General features: G+C 37.0%; 1 protein-coding gene across 2 annotated transcripts in view; it reads left to right on the forward strand.

The window, feature by feature from the left end:
* luzp1 (leucine zipper protein 1) overlaps positions 1 to 15,729 on the forward strand; it is a 72,867-nt gene that overhangs the window by 39,706 nt on the left and 17,432 nt on the right. The gene's annotated exons all lie outside the window — the stretch shown is intronic.

Consider the following 15,729-nt stretch of genomic DNA (forward strand, 5'->3'; position numbering starts at 1 on the left):
GTGCTGAACCGGGTTTGAACGTGACCTCGGTACTACCGGTACTTAAAGAAACCTGGTACCGTCACATAAATTTTTTTTTAGTACCGACTTGGTACCAAAGTACCGGGTCTTTTGACAACACTAATGTATATATATATGTGTATCGAGCTGCACCACATATGTAACGCACACGGACTGCATTCGCACTGCAGACAGAGTATGTGTGAAACCTGTGTGAGTCTTGTCGAGGTTTCCATCGGGAAGCTTTGTGATGTGATAACATGAATGCAGCTAAAAAAAAATCCCTGAAGCAAACCCGGCGGCATTTTATTTTGCATCCATGTTAGCATGTCACCTTTGATGTGGTAATTTCACAGTAGGCATACACACAGGTGCGAAGACGTTCTCGCCCCCTACAGTGCAATTCGGCAAGGTATACATCCGCGCTAAAATATCGAGGTGAAAGTTATCATAGCTTGCTTAGTATAGACCCAGCTCCCAACCCAACTTTGAGAATAGATTAACCACGATTTTTTTTTTTATCGCCCGATAAGAGTGTCACGTTAACGCAGCACGTTAACAGCGATAACGGCCCACCATATATATATATATATATATATATATATATATATATATATATCACAAAACATCTTGTATTAATAATTCATAAATATCATTAGTTTTGGGGTGTCGCTTGACTTGCTGTTGTTAACAGACATGCTGTGCAAATCCATGTTCATTATAAGCTTGCATTTGCACAGTTTGTCCGTGTAATAACAGCTACTCTATGTGAAATCACGCACCTGATGGAATTTACCGCTGATTAGATGACCGACTTTACTGACTAGATGCGCATTAATCATCGGCCGATATATATCATGCACCCCTATTTATTTAAAAAAAATATCCCTCTGGTAAGGCTTTTTACATTATGATGTCAGGACAGTTGTATTACCCTGCCATTTTTGACCAAAAATGACCCAGGCTTTAGTTTAGTTTTTCTTTACCTTCTTCAGTCTTCTGTAATTGCTCATCCAGTTGTGAATGTGGCCTGTCATTTGAAATCACACTCAGGTTAATTCTTCAGGAGGTGGGTGTGAGTGTTTTGCATACTGCACAGAATTTGTGTGTGTTTAATAACGCATTGGAGAACACGTTCTTCAGGTCAGACTCAGGAATTTATTCAACTTTCCTGCCTGCCAGAAAATACGAAACATGAACACAAAACATTGAGCTGCCAGCCTAATGGACCAGTAGACAATAAAAAATGGATTCCAAAGATGTTACAAGGTTTTTCTTTTCTTCCCTTTAATCACCTATCCACTCACTCTTCTTTTTCTTTTCTTCCCTTTAATCAACTATTCACTCACTTTTCCCTCCCCCCTAAATTCTCTTGCACTCTTTCTTTCTCTCTCCTTCGTTCTCTCACGCACACACACTGTCGTTCGTGCCATCTTTTGAACCTCGTACCTCTTTGGGTGTCCTGAATTCCACTTGTTTAATTTGGACATTCCTTCCCTTTGCTCGCAGACAAAACAACAACAAAAAAGAGAAAATTCTCTGGACCATGATCTCCCCCCTTCTAATCACTCACACGAAATGGGCTCCTGTACAGGATGAGAGAAAGAGGGCAAAACAAGCTTTGGATATATTGTGTGGTAGAAGATGATTGTTTGTGCTCTGGTAGGTTTTGTGAGTAGTAAGTTTGTTTTAAAGTTTCTGTTAGTGTCTGATTTAGGGTCCTTTTACACAACAACGTTTTCTGCCAAAAACTGGAAACTTTTTTTGGTAACTGAAAATACTTATTTTTGAAAACAGGTTTCAAAGTGCAAGTTTTTGAAAATGCCACCGTTATCGTTTCCATGTAAACACCCAATATGGGAATCTTTGGAAACGGTGATGTCGATGAAACGGACGATGACATGTGCGTTTCGATTTTAAAGGCAAGTGCGAACAAACATACACAACAATGGCGGAGTACACTGTACTGTTGTTGCTACTGAAGTTTGCTAAAGCTTCTTCAGCAAAGTGTGGATTTACTTCACCAATATTAAAACAAACAGCGGAGACGCATCATATGCAACATAATCGTAACTTCCCCACAGGTACTGTTTACTAACAAGGTGACAGCGCCAACTACTGGCCTGGCATACGTAATACAGCGTTTTTGGCAGTTTTTGCCAATATGAGTAAAAGCAAATCATTTTGAAAATGTTGTTGTGTATGCGCGAAACTTTTTAAAAATGTAATGCAAAAACTTTTCAGTTTTTGTCTATTTCTTTGTTGTGTAAAATGTATCCTTAGTTTAGTTTGTGTAGTTTTTGAATCTGGTTACAGAATGTGATTCCTAGTAGCTGTTCCTAATAGGTTGGTTTTTGTTCCAATCAGCTCATTTGTTGTTGGCACACTAAACTGGGTTTGCTCATATCTGCATGTCCATAATCTGCATTTAGGCTTCCAATTCTTCTTACACAGTTGGACACATTAATGAACAGATAGTTGAAAGTCTTTGGTTAAATAATGTTTTGTTGTTCAATTGTGGTTTTTGCAACGCTCTCTGCGAAACAACGAAACATGAACACAAAACATTGAGCTGCCAGCCTAATGGACCAGTACACAATAAAAAATGGATTCCAAAGATGTTACAAGGTTTTTCTTTTCTTCCCTTTAATCACCTATCCACTCACTCTTCTTTTTCTTTTTCTTTCATAATCTGCATTTAGGCTTCCAATTCTTCTTACACAGTTGGACACATTAATGAACAGATAGTTGAAAGTCTTTGGTTAAATAATGTTTTGTTGTTCAATTGTGGTTTTTGCAACGCTCTCTGGAGTTCTCTATTCTGAATGGTCAGTTGTCGCTTACTGTGGTCCTCTTTTGTTGTAAAGTGACAAACAGAAATACCAGTGGTAGTCAACTGATAGTCACTTAGGTCTTTAAGTTAATTCTGTATGAACTGTTACTGTACATGATCTTGTTACTTTGTTGATGGTGTGGTTTTCTTTCTTTGGCTTTACCTCATTTCTCATGTGTAATTACAGGTCTTCACTATTAATAATTAATGATCTGTGTATTCCTGTTTGTGAGTGAGAGTGATATGGAATTGAAATGAGAACATGATACATATGGAGAAAGAAAGAATTACAGCAAAGCAGCACAAGTAGTATGTGTGTGTGTATGTGTGTGTGTGTGTGTGCACACTCGCGTGCGTGCGTGTGTTCGTGCACTTGTTTTTGTGACATATCAGGACACAACTCTGTATAATGACATGGGTATGACACAGGTATTACAAGGAGAGGGTGACTTATGAGGACATAACCCATGTCCCCATTTTTCAAAACGCTTATAAACCATACAGAATGAGTTTTTTTTTTTTTTTGAGAAAGTAAAAATGCACAAAGTTTCCTGTGAGTGTTAGGTGTAGGGTTGGTGTAGGGCCATAGAATATACAGTTTATACAGTATAAAAACCATTACGCCTATGGGATGTTCCCACTTTTCACAAAAACAAACGTATATGTGTGTTTGTGTGTGTTTGACAGACTTCTGTTTACCTTGGCCAGCATCTTGCAAACTGTTTACTCATGCAAGTATGAAGGAGAGCAACACTACCACACACACACTTACATAGCTATCTAAATAAGAACATGCTGCATATTTATGTTATTTATTTATAATAAGCTAATTACAAATTACTTTTCTATCTGGTTAACCGATCAGATTTGTATTTCCTCGCGCAATATTTAAATAAGTCTGCAGAGAATGGCCTGGTGCAAAGTTAACCTGAAGTGGTGGTTTTTCTTTTGAAAAGCAATTTCAGTCGTAGGACATTTTAAAATTAAGAATAAGTGTAGGAGTCCTACTAGCGCTCCACATGGGTGTTCTACGTCTTTATTTCTGACAGTTTGCGAGAGAGGGGGGCGGATTTTTGCGGATGTCTACCGTTGAAGACACGATGTCTGGATTGCATTTAAATTACACTGAGATATATATAATTAATACTTTTATTCAGAAAGGACAAAATTAATCAGAAGTTAAAGTAATTAATAATGTTACAAAAAAAAATCTAATAAATGCTGGTCTTTTGAACTGTTGATTGGTCAAAAAAATCCAGGAAAAAAACGCATTAGTGTATTTGAAAAATCCATTTAAACATTTTAAAATGTAAAAAAATAAATGCAACCTTGGTGCATAAGAGACTTCTTTCAGAAACATTAAATAGATTTTACAAACTCCAAATGTTTGAATGGTTTTGTTACATTTTTTCAAAAATCTGGAGACAAAGCTGTCCTTAAAATATTGCAAATTCAACTCACACCCACCCATGGACATGTTTATTTTTGTTTGCATATTGACAATTTGAATGATATAGTTTTAATCATCTCAACCTAATTAATGTCATAGATATTGAGTCAGTTGATGTTTTGGCCACAGCAGGTTGTGATGACTGATGATAGTGAGGCGATTCACTGATTTGTTTGGTGTGTCCAAAAAGGCAGAGTAAAAATTTATATATGTGTAACAATGAAAATAAGTGAGACCTGCCAAAGCTTCATAGCTGTAGAGGGAAGGAACAGTGGCGCCTGGTTTAAAGGAAGTCACTCACAAAGGCTTCAGATGGGTCTGTATACACACTAACAAACCATTTCCTCCTCACAAACTCCCACACATTGTGAACACTTTAACCTATTTTACTCTAGCAAAGGCACCTGTGGTTATCTGGATGTCAAAGTAAGAATAAAATACGTACACACACTTTCCAGGAATGCATCCATTCCTTTCAGAATGTGTCAGTGAGGATGATTCTTCACTGCAGATACTGCAGAGCTGTAAACACACGCATAACAAACAAGTGAAATCTAGATCTTTATTTAAGGTAATAGCTGTGGAACTGTAGGTTATTTAGATAAGTCTGCTGTATTATATATTGCTGTGCTTTAATCCACAAGCAGCAAAAGCAGGTCACCTAAACATAGCAGACACTCGATTTCTGTGTCATCCAGAGTGGGATCAAGAAATGGGGTCGCAAGTTCACACTGATGATCACATTGACTTCAGAATTTTTTTTTTTTTTTTTTCTATGTTTACCAAGGCGTTTTTTTTTTTTTTTTTTTTTTTGAGTAAAATACAGTACTATTGTGAAGTATTAATTTAGGGTTTTTCCTTGAGTGATAAGATCAGCCTGGAAAGGTCCTGTCTTTCCCAGTCCCGGGAATCACAGGCCACCTTTAAACCTTAGGCCATCCTTAAAAATATTCTTGTTTGCTGTAACCCGACCGACTATGTCAATTTAGGACAGACACAAATTTATTATTATTTTTTTTGCTTTTAGTCCCTTTAGTCACTTGCCGGTTGAAAAATTTGCATTAAGACTGACCAATTTTTTTTTACTCTTCATACAACTAATACAAAAGCAATAAAATAATATTAATTATATTTTAGTAAGTATTATAAATATATAAATTGCCTTGGCCTACATACAAACGAAGGCTACATTCTTTCTTAAAAAAAAAACAACCTGTGACGTCATCTGTGTTTACACGGATGTCACACTATGGCCTGTGCGTTCGCTTCGTCTCATACTCTCATTCACTGTCAGAGTCAACGGTTCGCGCTTGGTAATGATGGCTGCGGTTGCAGTAAACAAAATGTTCGTGGTCACTGTTCAAAGTCATACAGGTTCGGGCACCATAATACATCTAAAACATTCATTAAAACAGCTCGACACCGCTTTAACTTGGCACAAAGTTCTGGAAAAACTGTGCCCAGATCTTTTCCCATCCCTTTTCTCGTCTAGTCTAAAACCGTGACCATTTCCACTGTCACTTTATGTTCGAAAATGTTCGATTGGACCAACCAACACAAGTTTCGAAAACGAAAATAGGAAATTGATTTTAATGACCTTCTCTCGGAGCCTGTCCAGTTTTAATATTTTTTTTTGGAACACGCATCACACAGCAACTGCCGCTTCGGACACACACGCATAACAGCAAATAATGCTTCTGCACATTGTCTCTCTCTACAACAGAAATGTGAATTCTGCCGGTATTCAGACAGTCTCATGCATACGGATACAGATTCGGGCTAGAATCGCCTACGTATGCAATTTTTTTGTTGTTGTTGTTGAAATTTCTAATCGTAAACACACCCATGTTGAAGCCTGCAGTAAATGTTTTGCATTATGGCAGTCCACTTATTGCTTATTGTTTTTTGAAAATGTTGCGCTCCTGTTTGTCATTGTGCACGAAACGTCACGCCAATAAATCATCAGAAATATTGGTCTTTACCAATATATTTAATCTTTACATTCGTCCTGCCTGTTGTCAGTGGATTTACCTATATTTGGTGTTATTTGCCGTATAAAACGTATTAAGACATGCAAAATCGATTTTACAATCGATTCAATGAACACTTGTCTCTCAAATCAAACAGGATTTTTTTCACAAAAGTGACAACCCAAGAAAGAAAAAAAACGGCATTGACACCTAGCAGTGGATGCAAGTAAAACACTATAACAGTACCTCATTTTTTCTCTTCTCACCTGACAAATATTTCAATTTGTTTGTGGTCTATATAGCCTGCATCAAAATGAGGTTTGCAATTATGCGCCCGAAGGCACGGGTTGAAGACCCAGTCAGTGACGTCACAATATGCTAATTCCATTAAATTCATACCTACGTAATCACCATCACCAAAATTTACTCTGTATTTGGGGAAAACAGGTGGTGTCTGCAAGAAGTTGTGAAAAAAGCATTCAGTTAGTGTCATATTACAGTTGTTCAGTTTTCAGATGAGATATTTCTGACAGTGATTCTCGAATGGTTTTGATTCAGGACCAATGTTTTATATTTGGGGTTTGTTGTACAAGAGTGTACAAGATTATCCTTTCAGTCAAACATTGAAATACATATTGACTCTCTCTCTCTCTCTCTCTCTCTCACACACACACACACACACACACACACACACACACACACACACACACACACACACACACGTGTATGTATGTGTAATTTATATATTTGATTATTTACAACAAAAGATTATGGAAAGCATTTTCAACCCTTTTAAAAGTTTAAAAGCCTCTTAATTTAGCATGCATATGTGGTTAGTTGCTTTTATTTATTAGTGTTTTTCTTCCCTGTCCATAGTCCTATCAGAACAGGTTAATTTTTAGGTTGTGACCTAGTTGAAAACCACTAGTTAATGATATAACAGACATCGTTTCATTTAGTTTCTTTCTTTTCCTGTTCACACTGTCAAAATGAGAAACAATTAATCTCTCTCTGATGTCTTTTTTTTATACAGGCAGACCTTCTCTTACAGCTGTTATATGGCACAGAAACATGTTCTACAGACTAACACTATTTTGTAGCCCTTTGGATGATTGTAAACTGCAATTATGCATGGTTTTCACTAATGCTGTGTTAAATCTGCTGATCCCAAGGACAAATGCTATAGAGTTTAGTTTAGCATCTTGAAATACACTGACACAGCATGCAGCGCTTCAGAAACGCCAGGGAAATTTTGTATTTCTGCTTTATAGGGAGCTAAACTGGTATTCTCAGAAATGCACACAAAATCAAAAGACAATTGCAAACATACATTAAGTGAGTCTAGACCTCACTAGAAATCTCTACAGAAACTCAAATAACAGAATAAATGCTGCTCAAGTACCTGAGTTTATAACAAACATATGTGGCTGATCTCTCTTGCTCTCTCCGGACTTTTCTGTTTGTTAAGAGTCTATGTTGGCTGAAAACGGTTTGTTTTTTGTCTGCTGGGGTCAGTGATGGTGACGATTTGTCTCTTTACTAAATCAAAATTGACGTATAAATGTTTGCTTGCTGTAAGTCAGGAGCTATAAACCTCAAAATACTGAGGTAAATAATTTTTTTTCTACTGTTTGTTGTTTAATGTATTTGTACCTGTTGTCCAGGAGATGGCCGAGAGTGTGTTTGTGATTTTATTCTGATACAAGAAAGATACAGGAAATACAATGAAAGATTATTAAAGAGTAGAGCAGCTCTGTGTATATTTAAGATACTGCTCCTGTTCACCATTAGCACAGTAATGCCACATAGATTTTGCACCAATTTAAAATAACACTTGTGCACATATACACAAGATGTGGCTTCTGCCAATAATTGAAAATCTTTACTCTTCATTCTCTCACTACCTTTCATTTCTCATGTAGACTATTTATCATTTCCTTATTACATTTGTAGCTAGTAAGGAAAACTTTTTGAAATTTGAAAAGTGTGATTTGAAATGTGTAATTTTCCAAAGTGTGATTAATAAAAAAAAAAAAACTAAAATCATGTTGTGTTCTGGCCCCAAATATATACATTTTGACGTTAAAGCTACAATGAAAATATATGCCTTTATATAATAAAATAAATAAAAAAATAGTCAAAAGAAAAAGCAAGTAGTAGCTTGTTAGATATGGAATGATAAAATACAGATACATTGTTTCAAATTATTCAGAATATTGTGACAGTATGGAACAAAAAAAATCATATACACACCCTCATGTCATTCCAAATGACTGACTTCTGTAAAACATAAAAGAAGATATTTTGACTTCCACTGTATGGACAAAAACACACTGGAAGTCAGTGGCAACTGAAACTTTTTGGTTACCAATATTCTTTACAGTATGTTTAGCAGAGGAAAGAAATGCAATCAGGTTTAGAACAACATGATGACGAGTAAATGAAAAAAAAAATGGGGGTATACTGTCCCTTTAAGTTAATGTTATAAACTACACCTGTGGTTACTCCAACATTTAGTTTAACTGTAACAGGAAAAACATGTCTTAAAGTTAGTTCTGAGAAAAGCTCTAGCATCACGTGATGCCACTTTGTTTGATATGTTTTTTATCTAAAGCAATAACATGCAGTTATTTTCAAGTGTCCAGATATTTTTGAACTGACTGTATATTCATACTTGATAAAATTGGGTAATCGTTTTCTTATTTGGACTGCAGATAAACTTTACGTCTTGGTATTTTGCCATTATAAAGCTGTTGCATAAACCAAATTGTCTAAGTTTTTATGATGAAGGGTTTGTTTGCTTATATAGTGATTTGTGTCTTTCTTTGGTCTGATGGGGCAGTTATTTTTAATTTATTTTTTATATATCTTTAACTCTTCTGAAAGACCAAACAAATCTGAATTCAACATGTCTTTATTTTAAACACTAGACCGTTCTTTTCTCACCAGAGTCTTTTTGTAGCCCTGCTGTTTGCTCGGCCGTTCAGACGTGCATTAGACTTCCTGTCCTTACTTTTCCATTTCTCCAAATGCGGTAAAGAGAGGGAGAAGAAAATGACATGACTGCACAGGAAACAACAAACTGAACATTATAGGCTGGTTTTCGCTTTCATGGAAAAATGTAAAAAATTGCTGCTTCAAGATTCAGGTTGCCACTATTCTGTGGCTTGTCAGTTTCTGCCAGAACTGCACGAGTTCAGAGGAGGCCAAACACACAATCATCATCTATTTCTCTATCTCTTGCTCTCTCTGTATCTTGCTGTATTGGCATTACTTTTAACAGTACAATATTGACAAAGCATTCAATCAATACAGGATCAGCACTGGGAGGAAGATTCATGCACAACACCGGAAGTCATTCTTTTTACTGCAAATTAGTCAAGAGCAACCATGACTGGTAGCGATCTGATAAAAAAAAAAAAGAGATGCAATGACTTCCAATAAAAATGAAGTTACAGGACCACATGTTGGCAGATGGAGGATAAATTGTTGTGACTATAAATCATTTCACTATTCTGATCACAGAAAAATTACATCTGGAAGCCATGTTTGTAAAATGTGCACTCACTCTTGTCTCTTGTTGGTTGTGATTGGCATGATTTCTGGGTTTGAGGGATCATTAAGGGATGTTTATAAAGAATAAAGAGCTTCAGGCTGGCCAGCCAAACTGATGTCAAGTGCAGGGGAAAGTCTTTTCCCCCCTTCTCCCTCCTCCGGGGGAACAGAATGTTCAGGAGGCCGACGAATTGCTTAGCGTGGCTTGGACTAATGATATGGTGCATGATTGCATGTGTGCCGCTCTTGAGGAGGAAAGAGAAAGTGTGTGCATGAGAAAATAGAGGCTAAGAAGCAAGAATTAAGTATTTCATTTCTCTCTCACCACTACAGTGGCCTCGAGATATTCAAGGACTTTTATTTTATTTGTACAGTAGCTTGGGCTTTAAAGATATTACATGAGAAAATACATTTTATGCTCCTTGTTTGCTCCTCAATCTTTGGTGCAAGGCAAACCTCAGAGTTCAAGGCAGTGCAAAATTTGAGCCCAGTTCTTGATCCACCATAAAGTTCTTTCAATTTGACTTTTCTTCTTAATACATTGAATAGGTAAAGTCATGTTTGTTAATTTGTAGCAGTTTTAAGGGGAAAGAGTTTCTTATTACCATCCTTTAGATTTCCATATGTTCAAGGACCTTTTCATATTTTCTTGACACATTTATAAATGTAAAATTTTTTGCTTGTCTCCACACTTTCATAATTTTTGTTCTTACAATTCATAGTTTACACTATTAGTCACTGATTTTCTTTTTTCTGTTAGATCCTCAGTATCTAGAGTTTCTGTGATAACCGCCTCTCACTCACGTCACCACTACTGATTTTAGTTTCCTTCACTACAAAGTTACAAATGGTATGAAAAGCCAAAGGTTAAGGCACAAACTTGACCCATACTACCATACCACATTGTGTGTTTTGTGTCCATGTGTAGATGGCTTCAGTTATGTGACACATGCGTACCTAAACTTCCTTTAGTGATTATTAAAAAAATGCAGGTTGCATGTTGACAAATTTGTTTTTAGGTCATGTTGGAAAAATACATCAGTCCTTAAGAGATCTCAGGATCATATTGAAATATCAAAATGCAGAAAGTTAAAAATTAGTTGCAGACTGGATTTAGGGATGTAACACTTGACAGACCCTTGAGCCAGTAGTTTGACACCCATGTTGTAGATTCATACTGTGCATATGCTAGTTTGCTCTTGTGTGCATGTGAATCATTGTCTGTAATCCTGACCTTAGAAGCCCCTTCACAGAGAGATCTTTCCAGAGTAATTATGAATGTCATGTGTCATGGAAATATGTCTTAGATGTGTTTCCTGCTTGGCTGGTACATTTACTGGATGACTCGTTTCCTATCTAAACCCAGGAGTACTGCTGCCTGTGCCTCGCACACCATAAAATTATGGGATTATGAAAGTATTATGACAGAATTCCTGCAATCCACATACAGCAGCTCATTCATTTGGGCCAGTCTCCATCTTGGTGGGCCTGCCAGTCGAACTGTCATATTGAAATTCACTTTGGATTAAGTTGTATAAAATGCTCTGTTACCTCTGGACCTGCTGTTGCTGTGAGTGCTTTCTGTGTATTTAGTGGAATATTTAATAAGGCTTGGGGTTTTACCAAACAACTGGTGACTACATGGATAACTACTATGACATGTTGCATTAGACTTCATAAGTCATTTTGAATATACATTAGATTTTGATTGGTAAATAAAAAAAGTGGTAGTAAGTGGTAGTAGCTCACAACCTCAAATTTATAATTAAAAATGGCTACACAAGTTGTATTTTTAATTTAAGTAGCACTGTCCTGTAGGCTACTTATAGTGTGTGTTACTGTAGCCAGAACTGTCTGCAACAAATTATTATTTTGATAATCTACTAATCTAACAATTATTAGAATGATTAATCAACTAATCATCAATTATTTAACTGATTAATCATTTGACATTTGATTATTCAGCTTTTGCAATTAGTTAAAATATTCATACATATTCTAACAAATAAATTAATTTGTAATCCATCTTTTGAAAGTCGTATTAAGTAATTACAATTAATTCATACAAAAATATATTTGGTACACAAAATAGATGACAGAAAACCCACTTATTCGCCATTTAATTAGCTATATGAAAAACTAACTGAATGACACATCATTCTGCTAAACATCTCTTTGTAAGTCATATTTATAAGAAACAAAATAAAGGTAAGTGATAGGACATTTTATTTTTGGATAAACTATTTTATTCACAACGTAATCTCAACTAAAGTTTTAGTTTGGCTAGATCAAACCAAACTAAAACTTTAATTAAATACCCCCCCTCCCCCACTAATAAAAAGATTGTATCATTAGCTAGCTTCACACTGGAGAGCTGCGTTATAACATAAAATTAAGTTATAATTCTAAATGACAGCGACACTGACTCTGGTATTCCATGTTTAATACTGTAAAGCTACTTGACTTTAAGGCTATCTATTGGATAAAGTACTGTTATATATATATAAAAAAACATGTTGTGACTGTGCACTGGAGTGCCTAACTTCAGAGTTCGGGAAACATCCACATTGCTGTAATCAAATGTGTTCTTAAGTACTGCTTTCACACCGAGTTTTTGTTGTTTGTATTTTGTTATTGAGAGGAAAGCGCGCAGCATATATTAACACATTCATCCAAACGCCGCTCAGCAGCCTCGGGTTCGGAAACATTTGTGCTCACTCCGCTAAAGCGCTGTCTTCTCTTGAAATTGCATCTGAGAGGACTGAGTTACAGTCTTGCGCTACAGCACCACACTGGTCAAAATGCATTATTGCAGGCTCTCACATTAAAGGGTACATAACATACACAGTTTCACCTAATCTCAGGTTAATCTTGAGTACCTATAGATTAGTACTGCATCCTTCATATATCCAAAAAGTCTTTAGTTTTATCATATTTATAAAAGAAAAATAAAGTTTTACGATTCTTTCCGGAAAAAGCAGAGCTCCTGGAGGCGTGCCGTGAGCGGAGCTATAAAGGCCAATTTATACTTCTGCGTCGAGGGTACGCCGTAGTGTACGTCGTAGGCTACGCACGTAGGTGACGCCGTCGTGAGCATTTATACTTCTGCGTTATGTCTGCGTTGCTCTGCAGTTGCACCGCCGAAACGCTAGTTGGCGGGGGCGGGTTTTAATGTTCCACTGTGTTTAGATTCCTCGCGGGTGTTTTGAGTTTAGGCTACTACAACAAAATATATACACCAATAAATGACATGCAACCATGTAAATAAAGACCAGTTTTAACTGTTCACGTTGTTTCTTCTTTAATTACAGTAACCTGCACAATACAATGTGCAAACTATGTATAAAATAATGTAACATGTAAAGGTGCAATGATCTAGAATTGTTTATATTTAATATAGATGCAAAAGAGCAAACTATACACAAATAAATACTGTTATTGATCTTAATTTGCTGTAACCTGAACCATACAATATGCATACAGCAGGAAATGACATAATTGGTTTCAAACTATATATACAAATAGGTTAAAATATGTAAAAGTGCAATGTATAAAGGTGCAATGGTCTAGAATTGTAGATTAAAAATAGATGCTAAAGAGCAAACACACACAAATGGGTAAACTATACATTAATCTTTATTTGCAGTAACCTGCACAAAACAATGTGCAAACAGCAGGAACAGGCAATTTTTTGTATGCAAACTATATACACAAACGGGCATACTATGTACAAGTTAGTACAAAGTATTAAGGTGCAATGATACACTATTAACAATAAAAATGCACGAGAAAACTGTACACAAAAGCTACAAACTATATAGTATAACCTGCACAAATAGGTGCAAACAGACAAAATTATTAAAAAACAAAATGCTAAAGTGCATACTATTTACAAAAATGTGCAAACAATAAAACCTGCACAAATAAGTGCAAACAAGCAAAATATGAATAAATGCAAAAGTGCAAACTATATACACAAATGTGCTAACAGACAACTTACTAAAAGATGCAAAAGTGCAAACTATATAAAGATAGTGCACAGAATTAAAAGGTGCAATGTTGTAGAAGTAGGCACAATTGTTTATTTTTTCTGCTGCCACTCAAACAGGACCTTGAACACATCAAACATTGCCTGCGCCCTGTGCTCCTCCGGCACCCTTCGCAGCATGTCGGCAACAGTGTGCCCAAACCGGTCGCTCTCGTCATTTCCATGACTCAGTCTCTGTTGCAGCTCGACCCGCCGTTCCTCCAACTGAGCCTCCAACCGAGCAACTTGCATTTGGACCCAGTCCTCTTGTTCCTTCCTCTTCCTTTTCTGTGCCATCCTTGGACTGGGGGACTGAAGAGATGTCTGGGGGGACTGAAGCGATGTCTGGGGGGACTGAAGCGATGTCTGGGGGGACTGAAGCGATGTCTGGGGGGGCTGAAGAGATGTCTGGGGGGACTGAAGAGATGGCTGGGGGGACTGAAGAGATGGCTGGGGGGACGGTGGACATGCTAGTTGGTCATTATTGGCTGAAGGTCTCACAACAGCCGAACCATTGGAGTTTGAGCTTGAATCGCTCCCATCCTGCGATTATGAAAGAAATAGCAAATAGTGTAAGTTAGTCTTTTATATATAAAAGCTGATGCATCCAGTGTTAATTCACAGATAAACAGAGCTATGAATACTGCATATTCCTACATTGCAAATGCTACGTTGTTGCGTTTGTATTATCTGCAAGCCCAATAAAATTACAATCTATTACATATAATATAAATACAATATAATTAAAACCCATTACACATGCTTTTTGTTTCCCAGGTATATTATTTTTGCACTAATCAATAACGTTACGGCGTGGTAGCATTGCTAGTTAAGTTAGCTAACCTAAAAACAACAGAGGTTCATAAAGGACGTGCATTATTTACCTTATCGTCAAAGTTTGACTCCGTAAGCCGGTGTTTCACATGAGGTGCCAGCCAAGACAGGAATAAATAAAACGCTGGGACTTTTTCCCCTCCTGGATCCCCGCTCCTTGTGGCGAGCTTTTTACGGAGGCGAACGTACTTGTCTCGACAGTTCTTCCATCTCTTCATACAATCCGCTACATCCAAACCAACGTTGGAGGAAATCTCTCTCCACGAATTCGCTGCCATCTGGCAGTCTTTGTATTCTGCAGAAGACGAGTCATACAGATGGCTGTATTTCCGCACTTCTTCAACTAATCGCTCGGTCACTTGGTCCATTTCCATTTTCTTCACTGAACTTTCACCTGAACTTCTGAATTTAAAAATGGCGGGCGGTGCAGAAGAACACGCCGGAAATGCGTAGCCGGAAATGCGATGCTACCAAGCCGACCAATCACAGATCTTGCGGTCCGCGTCGCCGCGACGCGTAGTTACATTTTTGAGGAGGTGCGCGTCAGGGTACGGCGAAGGGTACGACGTATGGTACACGTCAATGCGTATGCTACGCCGTACCTTCTACGCGCACCCGACGCAGAAGTATAAATTGGCCTTAATACTGATGTTTCGTGTTGTTTCCATTAACATGTATTCACTTATGTGCTGATTTCCAACAAAATACAGAAATCTGATGCAATTGTACTTACATGAATGGGGTCTTTTATCACAGGGACGGCTCCATGTTTTAATAGCAAACGATGTGCAAATCCAGCTTCGACTTGGGCCTTGTTTATAAAACATTCGTCACTCAAATGACCAGAACACACAAACGCATTTGATACTAGGGCTGTAGCTATCGAATATTTTAGTAATCGAGTATTCTACCAAAAATTCCATCAATTAATCGAGTAATCGGATAAAATGTGTTTTTGCTTAATTAAAGTGCAATATTAATTATGCAAGAGAACATAAGACTACTGGGTCTCTTAAAATGAACAACTAAGTTTCCTTTTTTAGAAAAAAAAATATTTTTA

Source organism: Carassius carassius, chromosome 32 (genome assembly GCF_963082965.1).
Source record: "Carassius carassius chromosome 32, fCarCar2.1, whole genome shotgun sequence".
Taxonomy (NCBI): domain Eukaryota; kingdom Metazoa; phylum Chordata; class Actinopteri; order Cypriniformes; family Cyprinidae; genus Carassius; species Carassius carassius.